General features: G+C 42.7%; 1 protein-coding gene across 11 annotated transcripts in view; it reads right to left on the minus strand.

Moving 5' to 3' along the window:
- The window catches only part of SHISA6 (shisa family member 6), a 353,649-nt gene that overhangs the window by 224,851 nt on the left and 115,879 nt on the right, over positions 1 to 12,919 (minus strand). The window lies entirely within an intron of this gene.

Genomic DNA, 12,919 nt, shown 5'->3' on the forward strand with positions numbered 1-12,919 from the left:
TCACACAGCCGGGTAAGGGTTCAGGGAGGGAGGGGGGGCGCGCAGCACATCGCCGGTCATCGCTATTGCGTTAATAATCGCATATGTTACTGCATATGCGATTATCAAAACTGCTGGTGCCGGCGATGTGCTGCGGGAGGTATTAGAAAATCCCGCCCTTAATGTCATTTTCTTTCAAAAGTGACAATCTTTGAACTATAACCTATTGCTAGCAGGTGGGTGGGAGTCGAAATAGCAGTACGGGGCAGAAGTGTAACTAGCAGTGTCTGGACTCCAAAGCAAAAAAAAAAGTATAAGGGGATGATAAGGGGTATTAATGCGTAAACCCCCAAAATGCCCTTTTGACTGAAACCTCAATTTGAGATTTCAGATGGATGCACATGCATTGTTAGGCTCAACCACAGGGCCGGACCCAGTGGTTCCCGAAGTCATTGTTAGGGGGGGCATAGCGGGGATCACTGGTTGTTAATTCATCTTCATGATACTGCTTTCTGCTTTGCCTTGGCAAATTGTTGTTGCCAGTAAATACAGCCGGATTTGGACACTTTGCCCAGCCTGAGTCACACCCCTTTTACCCAAAGTGCTTGCTACCCTTATAAATATTGGGTAATCCACCTCCTTGATTTGTAATATCTTTATAACACGAATGTTGTTAACATTAAATGATATATTTTTGCCAATACAGTGATGAGCTCTGATGGAATCACTTATAATTTCTGAGCTCTGATGTCATTACATGGGGGTTCATTAGGAAAATGTGTAAACTCTAAAGAATAATACACTTCCTAATGTACAGTAGATTGCTACCATTAACTTTACTATGGATTTGCGTGAACTATATAAAAGTATTCGGCCACAGCCTTGTGTTTTCATATAATTACAGAACTCCTCTGTGACTAATATCCAAATCATTTGCACTACCCCATATATAATTTTATCCTAGGATCTGATGTGAAAACATCCATATTGCAGATAATCGGGGAAATTTACTAACATGAGAGTTCTATTGAAGATATTGTCCATTGCAACCAATCAGATTACATCTATTATCTTCTAGAAGGTGCTAATTAAATAAAAATTAGAATCTAATTGGTTGCCCATAGCAACATCCTATCTTCAACATACTGTAACTCCCACCTTAGTAAATTTACCCGTAAAGAGTATTGTGGAATCCTAAGAAATACATTTAAAAGTAGAATTCAATAAATCGATACAACAGATAGTATTCACAATGTGAAAGGCCATCAGAATGAAAGACTCTGGGATCTCATATATGAACGGTACCCGGAGAGGCTACGTGTCGTTATTTCATCCCACAGTCCTGAATGCCGTGGTTCTCCCGCAAGTATATATATATATATATATATATATATATATATATATATACACTGTATACTGTATGTATCCCTTATCCAAAATGCTCGGGACTAGAAGAAATTTTGGATAACGGATTATTCCGTATTTCAGAATATTTTTATACTTCAGTGATGTATCTTGCATTTATGTTGCACAAGTATATCAAACACATGAAATGCACACAAATATATATATTTTATGAGTGCATTAAACAAGGTTTCAAAACATGAAACAAAGTTTGTGTATTATCTCAGATACTGAATTTAAATGCCAAGCAATCATTTTCTTGTACAGTATTTAGTACCAGTTACATATCATGTCCTCAGTAGTGCCAGTTACATATCATGTCCTCACTAGTGCCAGTTACATATCATGTCCTCAGTAGTGCCAGTTACATATCATGTCCTCAGTAGTGCCAGTTACAAATCATGTCCTCAGTAGTGCCAGTTACATATCATGTCCTCAGTAGTGCCAGTTACATATCATGTCCTCAGTAGTGCCAGTTACATATCATGTCCTCAGTAGTGCCAGTTACATATCATGTCCTCAGTAGTGCCAGTTATATATCATGTCCTCAGTAGTGCCAGTTACATATCATGTCCTCAGTAGTGCCAGTTACATATCATGTCCTCAGTAGTGCCAGTTACATATCATGTCCTCAGTAGTGCCAGTTACATATCATGTCCTCAGTAGTGCCAGTTACATATCATGTCCTCAGTAGTGCTAGTTACATATCATGTCCTCAGTAGTGCTAGTTACATATCATGTCCTCAGTAGTGCTTTTAGCAAAAAAAAAAAATCCTTCTTGAATGTATGGTTTTCGAAATAATTTGGATAGCAGATATTTGGATAAGGGATACTCAGCCTGTATTATATAAATCCCTTGAAAAGGGGGGAAATTATCATTGTTACAGATACAGTATTTTGCATTGAAAGCATATATTTCTCATTCCTACTGGGATCACCTTGTAATAAATGCAAAAAAGAAACAAAAAACATAATAAAAAATATTACAAATAAAATATTTATGGCAATACAGGGGGCTTACATGAAATCATTAATGCATGAGTATCCAGTGTACATCAGCCAAGTTCAAACACACCATATGCGTTTCTAACTCTGCCATTAACAAAGGACTCCGTTTACACAGTTCCAAGCTGCCAAACTGCCACAAAATGAGGTTAAGCCATTAGGTACCCAATTACTATTTAGATGGCTTTTATTTCTTAAAAATGATCACTTTGAATTATGCCATCTAGTGGCCGCCAGCATTCAAAACACCTGAATCCCTCCATAGAGGTGAGGGGCAACGTGTACCTTTTAATATATACTGTAGGACAGGGGTGGGGAACCTTTTTTGTGCCAAGGGCCATTTGTATGGGGGAAAAAGCCTTCGGGCCATATGTAAAAATTTCTCTTACAAATTGTCCTGCTGCAGCTGTCCCACGCTCCGGCGGCTGCCGCTGAATAGGACTGACAGTCCCCGGCTGCTGTTGATTAAGTGGAATTTTGCAAGAACTACCGACCTCTCACGAGAATTCCCCTGTACTTGACTCCCGGCAAAGCTGGCAGGCATGTGGGAGGGCCACTCAGACCGGCTACGGGGGTTGCATATGGCACCCGGGCCTGAGGTTCCCCACCCCTGCTGTAGGATGATAATGTCTTGAAATTGCTGAAACCAGTTGGTGTTAATCCCGAGATAAAGTTATGTATTTACCTATGGATCTGTATTGTATGAATTATTAACAGAGATCTTTGTAATTCAATTTTTTTTTTTTTTTTTAGACTGTAATCTGTATATGCACACAAACTACTGCCTGTGAAGATTTTAAGTTACATTTCTGGATTTCCCTGTACATCGCAAAGGCAGCAGTGCCTCCATACCATACTTGCCTACTTTTGAAAACTAGTTTCAGGGAGATTATAGTTTGTAGCAGAATTTTGCACGAGGGGCGTTGAGGGAGTGTGTCATGCTGCACCCGGTGAGGCAGGGGAGTGGGCTGCTGATGGGGTGGGAAAGGGGCCAATGGATCATCCGGTGTGGGAGCATGGCCAGCGTGGGGGGGCTTGGCTACATTGATGCGATTCGAGTCATTCGCTTTCACTGGCTCCACTGCCAAGAGGGGTGTTGCGGGAGACTGCCAGCATTCTTAGAGGGGTACCCAATTTACAGGACCCTCAGTGCCATTCCGGGAGTGTAGGCAACCATGGTGTATATGTTCTTAAATTCTTGTTGCACGATATTTCGATATAGCATTATTAACTTTATATTTTGAGTAATTTAGTAATGATTGACAATTAAATTCCTGCCAGCAATATTGTATTTATTTGTTTGTAACTCACTTGTTTGCAATATCAGTGATATTTATTTTCTTCTCACTCAGCATAATATATATGATAATAAATGTGATGCCTTTGCCTATGAATTCTCAGTCCTATGATCATCAATTGGTAAAAAATGGATTTTAAATCTTTGTATTAATCTATTTGTGTGTTAAACTTGCACACTTGCCTACTTTTGCAAAGGCATGTCAGGGAGATTGTGAAGGTGGCACCTACAAGTGCGGACATGTACTGCTACATTTAAATGTGGTATCCAGGAGGGTTGCCCACCTTTCCGGGGGGCGGGGGGGGGGGAGGGGGACCTGATTTCCGGGAGCCTCCCGGCCATTTCGGGATGTTAGGCAACCCTGTACTACTACAGTATATCAAGGAGTCTCCTGCTGAATGCAGGAGGGTAGGCAACTATACACCACAGTTTTTCTTACATGTTGTACAGCAGGGATTTTGTTTCCATAGAAACAGTATATACAATTTTTGTTTCAAATTTGCAAACTTGTTATATTTGGTGTTCTAGATTCAGAGCAAAAAATACAAAAGACTATTAATTGTTCTCTGAAAACAATAATAATGTTAATGGCAGGCTACAATAGCAGATGTAATGAATATGTACTGGATTAGCCACTTCTGCCAATGGTATTATGGAAATGTCAGCTGAAAGCAAATAAATCAGGCATCTTCCATAAAACAACATAGAACCCATTCACAGGTGCAAGTGGGTTAATGGAAACAGTAGATTTCTTCACTCTGATTTGTAATATCCTCCTAATTTTACATTTGGAAAAAGCATTGTTTTTACAGTTGTGGCTAAGGGTCCTTAAAGAATGCAGAAATGCATCAAAATGAAGAACCCAGTTACATTCTTAATGTAAAAAAAACAAGTAACAAACTCCACCTACAACAGTTGCTAAGGGCTCTCAATATACACTGTATAATATGTAGCACAACATCAAGAAGAAAAAACTATTTGTAGGCCATTCTAGCTGAAGTGTCACCTCGGAACATACATTCAGTATGCAAAAAAGTAAAGCTAGGAAATGATATATTGTGGTTTATGAAATGATATAAAAGAATTGAAGATAATATTCAGCAACATTACAAACATACCTGTAAAACAAACACTATTTTGAGCATTATAAAAATGTTTTATAGTATACTTTTCAAATTATCTTTAGTGTATTTTCATTATTTTCATTATGATGTGTACAGAAATGCACTAAGCTGTGAATTGTTAACCTTTCCCACTCTCATCCTTCAATAACAATCAGTGGCAAACGCAGGATTTTCAGAAGGGGGTTTCCAGAGGGGCGGAGCAAAGCACAGAGATGGACACTTAGGTGCCCCAGTATACGCCGGGTCAGTTAAAGTATTATAGATAGACCAAATGTATATAAATAATAATAATAATAATAATAAAATTTTCTGGTGGGAGGACAGTTTGCTTGACTGCAGATATCTCCAGTTCCCGGAAAAAAAGTCTTAGATTTTAATGGAATTAAAAACTAGAAAATCCCACCTACCAAATGGTATTGGGGCTAGGGATAAGAGTTCAGGAGGCAGAGCAATCTGCCAACGAGAATATAAAACTACATACCAGGTGTGTGGAGCTGGAGCAGTAACCAGCTGCTGGAAGGCTGATGTCTCTGGTTGTGGGAACAGTAGACAAGCTACTATTGTCCATTAAAGGGGGAGAGTCCCAGCTTTTGGAATATACCCTCAGAAAAACTCTAAGTCAGACAGAACCTGAAATATCTGACTGGGAAGAGCAATTAACAGGCTTGGATGGGGACCACTGCTTTGAAGTCCGATATCTCCGGTTCCCAAGGGCCGATTTTTAAAATTCTTGTACCTATGGAAAGAGGGGACCCTCAGCTTTCAGACCAGGGCCCTTAGACTCCTGGGGGGGGTTTCTGGGTACTCAGAAACCCCCCCTGCGTGCGCTACTGACAATGCTGCTTAATATTTTATACTGATGCTGGTGGGGAAGGTAGGCAGTAGTGCAAGATATGTTGCCAAGCCTGTACGTATGTAAGTGATGCATCAAGCCTTCTATACAGTGACAATTGGAGTTGTCCATAGCAGCCAATCAGCTTCTACCTAGCAATTATCAAGCACATTCTATGAGATGATATGTAGAAGTTAAATCATTGCTACGGGCAACTTCTCAGTGCGCCATCTTTATCAAAGTATATGCCTTTTTTTTTTTTGCACCATTGAGTAAGTCTCTGTCTACTCCTATGAAAATAAATCTATGATGAGCTTGTTAAGAAGTAATTTAAACATATTCGCGTTGCTGTCTTGTCTTTGTACGGTGTTTACATCCATTCACAGTGTACACATCCATTCACACACCATGCAAATTCATTTCAGATTTCACTTTTTCAGGGCGGCATCCATCCAATCGCTGTCTTCTGCGAATTTGCTGCCATGCGATCAGGTCTGAGTTACCTCCATAGCCACAGACCCGACTACAGCAAAGGATTCTGCAGTATACAAGTAAGAATCAGGGCTCTTATGTTGTGCAAGTGACACAAACGCACCATATATACATCAATGAATTGTAAATACATAAGCCATTTAAGTGCAAAGCTGCTGTTAAACCCTGGCTGCAGCATTTGGGGAATGTGTAAAAAGCATGCATGTCAAATGCTGTTCCATGGGAATCTGTTTTATTATCGCAGACCCAGTCACACAGAACACTTTAAGTACCAAGTAAAAGCAGTTGCCTTTAAAAGGACAGAGATGTTTCAACAGAAATGAAACCGCTTGTAAAGTCTGAACAAGTCTATGGGGCGTAGTAAGCAACCTTATTTGCCCTAAATAGCAGTTCCACATGATTATCACTCGCTTAAGTAAAAAAGGCTATTTATTTTTCCTCCAACGCAGATAAACAGTATTTGCACATCAACATTGCTGTTACAGAACAAGTTCCCTCTGGCCCAGCCCACCTGTCTTCAAAGGTCCCTCAAATTGTGGGGCCCAGGGCATCTACCCAGTGTTTCTATATGTAAAGATGACTCTGGAGACTGTAAATCAACCCTTACTGCTGAGTATGGCAAGACTTGAAAAATTACAGTGTCAACTGATTTTATGGGGGATATTCACTAAGTTCTATTTCAGAAGGGATGTTGCCGTGGGCAACCAATCAGTTTATATCGTCTTCTAGAAGGTGCTAAATAAATAGGAAGTACTGTAGATTCTGATTGGTTGCCCATAGCAACATCCCTTCTGAAATAGAACTCCCACCTTAGTAAATTTCCCCCTATGTTGATAAAAAAGTAGACTTATCACTGTGCAGTCATAATAGGCTGTTAAACCATCACAGATACAGTAACTTTTAGGAATAACTAATCGCTCAGAACTTTATTTATCAAAGTGATGGGATAATGAGCCCTATACTGAATGCCAGTGCTGGTAAAAAAAAACTCACATGTGCTAACTAATATTAAAGCTCCTCCATTTATGCTGCTTTCACACAGCAAAACCTGCTTAGATTCAGTATTTAAAACGTTTCTTTAAACGGGTCAGAGCAAGTAAAACCCCTGTCACCGCTCGTAATACCGGGTCTCAAGCAGGTTTGCGGTGTGAAAGCAGCTGGAGGAGAACATGACACACAGTACCTATGAGACAGTGCAGTGCATATTTAATCAGCAGGGCCTGCTCATTATATATGAGCATATGTAATGAGCGGGTCCCGCTTGTTACATATGTGCATATATAATGAGCGGGTCCCGCTCATTAAATATACACTGCACTGGGTCCCGCTCATTATATATGCACAGAGCAGCTCAGTGCTCACTGCTGCCTGAGTCCTAAATACCGGTTCAGAGCCATTCACACTGCATAAAAAATGGCTCTGGACCGTGTAGGACTCTGCTTTTTACTTGTTTGCAAATACCGGTTATTTGTAACCGATAAATTCAGACTGGCGCTTTCACACTGCAGCTCTAACTGTTTTAAAGGGCTAAAAAATCGTCAATACAATGGTTAATAGCTGCAGTGTGAAAGGGGTATTAGAGTGATGGGGAAGCCTTCACCAGTGACTGGTAATTACTTCTTGGTTTATCTAGCTATTGTGAAAGTTTATTTTTAACACTATGTAGAAAAAAAAAAACCATTCTAATTCTAAACTGGTACACTGTATACCATTCCTCCATCAGTGAGACATATGGCTGAATGATGGGTACTAACCTTTCTAGGAAGATTTGTTTAAATATTTCTACATGGTCATATCAAGCAAGCTTCCTGTCATTTTTCATAGCAGTATTTTACCAGTCACACAATGTCATGGTTGTCTGTGGATGTTAATTCATTTTACCAAGTTACATTTCAACTCCCACTCGCTGTGATAAATGCAGATAGGCAGAAAAATATGTTCACTGTGCATAAAATACAAATCTAAAAACCCTCCAGCATTTTAGAATACACTTGGTGTCCGTTTAGTAGCCTGTATAGATAGTAACTTTAATCACATGGCAAACAGAATGGTGATGAACTGTAGCAATGAAAATCAGCTTCCAGCATGTTCATGTAATCAGACTGGTGCAGATAAAACGATGTGATGAAGCCTTTCCACTAGTTATACTGCCAACTAGCCGGGTTATACCAGGGATTTACCCGGCTCCAACCCATGTGCGACCCATTCACAAACAGGTAGTGGAGCAGGGATGCTAGAACAGTTTTATAGCAGGTAACCAGGTCTTTATCTCTAATCAGGAGGCCACTGTCTCCCACATTGTAAAGCCACACCACTGGTTCCCAATTTCTGACCTCAAAAAAACCCTAAAGGTGCCCATACACTCCCTGCGGCGTCTCGCAGCAGTATACGGACACCCAAAGGAGTACGAGCCGCCGGGACCTTCCCGGCGGCAGGGAGACATGCAATCCGTTTTGATGGGTCGCATGCGTCCCTGCTTCCCGCCCACTCCAGAACGGGTTGTCGGAAGGCCAGCCGGTCCGACCACCTAGTCGGGTCCGATGCGCACGGGACCGTGCATCGGACCCGACTGCATGTCAGGGAGATGCGATTTAGTCCGATTTAATGGGCCAATTGGTCGCAATCGGCTGAAATCAGACTAAATCGGCTCGATGTATGGGGGCCTTAACAGTCAAGGTTTGAAGGACAACAAAGCTTGGGCATAAATTACTTAATCAATACCTCAAGAAATCTGTACTTATCCAATTGATATCCTTAAAGCTTGAACTGTTAGGGTGCCTTGAATGCAAAGTTAGGGAATATAATGATACTTTAGATAGAAGCTGATTGGATACTACTAGCAACATCTCCTTAATGCTTACCAGTATTTGGATGCTGCCAGGACTTCTGTGTGGCTAGTAAGGATTTATCACAAATAGTTCATTATTATTGCTAGAGTAAACAGGGCACTTTATCAAGCTCAATAACATACTTTAATGTACTAGGCAATATAACAATGTGATTTGATAACAGAGTACAACAGGTGAACTCAGTGGTGGAACTTGTGAGTGGTAGGCCCAAGGGCAAAAATATCATTTAAAAAACCTTCCTCTACCCAAACCCAATAAGTCATTGCTGGTGTGGACAGCAATGGGCCCCTTAGTCCTCAGAGGCACCGGTGCAATGCAACTGCATCAGTGCACTTATTAAACTATACTTAAAGTACTCTGATCAACTATAACATTAAAACCACTGCCAAGTGAAAATAATAACAGTGATATCTATGGAGGTGTTGGATATATTAGGCATCACGCTCTTTAAGTTGTTGGAAGCAGGAGAAATGGGCAAACATAAGGATCTCAGTGACTTTGACATGGAAGAAATTGTATCAGCTAGGTAAGAACTGAAGAGTGTGTATTATTTACTTGGGGAAGAGATGCATTATGGGGTGAATTCATGGTGGCAGAGGCAGGGTGATGCTTTGTGTCCTAGTATTTATTTTGATGTTACTTTGACACATACCACCTACCTAAACATTGTTGCAGGCCTAGTACACCCCTCCATGGCAACAGTAATCCCAGATAGTTGTGCCCTCTTTCAGCACAATAACGCACCCTAGCTACCCTGCAAAAATGTATCATGACAAAGAGTTTAAGGTGTTGGCTTGGCCACCAAATTTCCCAGATCTCAATACGATCAAGCTTCTCTGGGATGAGCTGGAGAAACATGTTCGAGCTATAGAGGCCCTACTTCACAATTTTCAGGACTTAAGGGACCTGCTGCTAATGTCTGCCTACCAGATACCACAGGACACCTTCAGAGGTTATGTAGCATTCATGCTTCGATGGGTCAGAGCAGTTTTGGCAATACAAGGGGGACTGATTTTAAATTAGGCAGGTGGTTGTATTTTTATGGCTGATAGGTGTACTGTATATGCATATCATGTTTCAAGACATCATATGTACAAGAGTATAGGTGTACAAAAAGTCCTATATAACCCAGTATAACACAAAGAGTTCTGCCAAATCTGCAGTGTAATAATAGAGAGATTATTTTCCAAAAGATCAGGGCTGGCAAAATACCATCAAAGTAAAAGTGACATCCCATCTTCAATAGATCTCCCATCTTAGTAAATAAACCCCACAGAACCTAAAGAAAGCATACTGTACCTGCAGAGTCAAGCAATTGCTAAGCAACATATGTAGAAGGTGATTGTGGTGGTTTTCTGCTCTTTGGCAGTAGTCTAACCACAGCTAATATCTATTTGGTTACAGCATGCACTCATCTTGCTTTACGGAATTACAATATACCTGTAGTTGCTCAGATATATTTAAGGGGAATCAAGAATGCCAAATAACCAGGGGTTAAAGTAAGGGGGAACTGGGTGGAACTGAGTTCCAGGGGGTAATTAGGTGGCATAGTAAAATGAGTTCCCCCACCTCCGCATGACTTGCAAATAACTCCCCAAATTTACACTGGAGTAACTGGAAGAATTATTTGTGTTGCTGCAAAGTTAAAGTGGGCAAGATTTGTGAGGCCTGAAATTGATAATGGTCCTCCAGAATGGCAAACCGCAGGAATGACTGATGTGGGACCCATATTGGGACGTGCAGGTAAGAGTCCTTCACATTGAAGGATGCTAGGTACTCCTGCTGCTCTTATCCTGCTATGACCACCCGAAGGGACTCCGTACAGAAAGTAATTACCTTTAGGAATGGATTGAGAGACTCTAAGTTTAGAATTGGCCGTACCAAATTGTCCGGTTTTGGTACCACAAATAGGTTGGAGTAGTGACCCTTGCTCCTCTCCTAAGGAGGGACAGGGATAACTACCTGAGACAGCAATAGTTTCTGTATCGCCTGTAACAGGGTGCCTGAGTTTCTCTCAAGGCTGGTAGCCCTGTTTTAAAGAACCTGTGCTGCGGTGGCTTTGCAAACTCTAGCTTGTAGCCTTGCAAAATGAGAGTCCGTACCCAGGGATTGGTACAGGATGCCTCCCATACCTGGGCGTAGTGTAGCAGATGAGCTCCTACCTCAAGTAAGACTCGTGGTGGTTCTGGACAGTCATGCAGAGGGCTTGGATGCGGTAGCTACGGAGCTATGAGCCTGGGCTGCAGGGGCTGTGGCCTTACGGAACATAGTCAGGGAACCCATATGCGCATTGGAGCCACCTCTCGCCTTCTGGCGGAATCGAGTCCTGTAAGGGCTCATCTAAATCCTCCCCCACCTCTGACTCCTCATCGGTATCTAGAGGGACAGCCTCTGTGCCCCGTTTACTGGAGTGCATTGGAGTGGGGGTTAAATTATACACTCTGGTTGACAGAACAGATAGGTCCTGGATGACTTTATGAGTCTGAGCAGTGTTAGCAGCTAACTGAGAGGACACATCCTGCAGCATGTTCTTTATGGAGCTAGCCCAGTCTGGATCTTGAGAGGGAAAATGCATATTCCCACTAAGCTGGGGTGAGACACCACTTAGCAGTGGGGAAATACGAGCTTCACAAGTCACTTGTAGAAGTAGAAGCAGGTGAAAACTTCACACTGCATAATGTGCAGGTTATTTTCCTGACAATGATGGGGGAACAACAACCTGAACCCACACCATTATGCCCATTACACATGACGCCACACACCCTACTGCCCATTACACATGACGCCACACACCGTGCTACCTACTACACAGGACGCTACACACCATAATGCCCAATTACACATCAACACAAATGCATGTATCTCATGCGTAAGTTGATAATAGGGGAGCTGGCTGAGAGTCTATCCTGATAGGTTTTCCCTGAGGGGAGCAAGGTAGGGCCACACTGGCCAACTTACATGCCCTTGTAGGGACCAGAAGTGTCCTGGGCCTCTGGGGATGATGCTTCTCTCTCGCTGGGGGACAGGACCTTCTCACCACCATCTGCAAGGTACTGCTGCCGGATGATGTGCAGTGCTGGAGCCGGGACCTCTTGCCGCCAGGTGAGGTTGTGCGCCGGGACCAGGTGCTGCAGCCGAGTGTGAGGGGTTGGTCCCACTGCCGAGTGCCGCCAGGTGCTGTCAGCCACGGAAGCCACTGGTGGGTGCTGCGGGGTTCTGCCATCAGTCACCGCCGGACACTGCCTGACCCTGGAGCTGCTGCGGGGTATGCTGGCAGGCACCACTGCTCCGTCCCCCACCACGCTGCTCTTCTCTTCTTCCTTCCTCTGGTACACACTTCACGTGCCTGACACTTCCGCCTCCTTCTGCCCAGCCTCCGTCCCACCTCTTCTCTCCCAGACCTGTCACTCACAGGTCGTCCTGCCTCTAACATAAGACATAGGGGTATTACACATGCATGCATGCGGGCAGCGTCATGACATTACCCGCATGGCTTCATAAGGAGGAAGAACCCGGTAGTGACGTGGATGAAGCCGGATCCTCCTACTCCTCGCCGGAGCCAACAGCTGTGTGCTCAAAATCGGCCCACAAGGCCATCGGCCCTTCTGGCATTTGCCAGAAGGGCCAGATGGCCAGTCAGGCCCTGCTCACAGTGATTGTATCTAATGTTCAATAATCACACTATGTGACAGGTAATGCACTATGTGTATTACAACTTATGTGTGGCAGCTTAACAAGCCTGTGGGTAAGACTCAGGGGCACTGAGGGGGACCTGTACACCAACAACCTAGCTCTCAGATTGAAGAGAGCTGGTAACATACATAAACCACAGAGAATTTCATATACTTGCATTTATTAACACCTCACCAAGGTTAGAAGTGCCAAAAACCTGTGCTATCACTGCTGCAGAACTCCGTTTCCTTCCCCACCACTGAGG

Source organism: Crinia signifera, chromosome 6 (genome assembly GCF_055691185.1).
Source record: "Crinia signifera chromosome 6, ASM5569118v1, whole genome shotgun sequence".
In the NCBI taxonomy this organism is placed as follows: domain Eukaryota; kingdom Metazoa; phylum Chordata; class Amphibia; order Anura; family Myobatrachidae; genus Crinia; species Crinia signifera.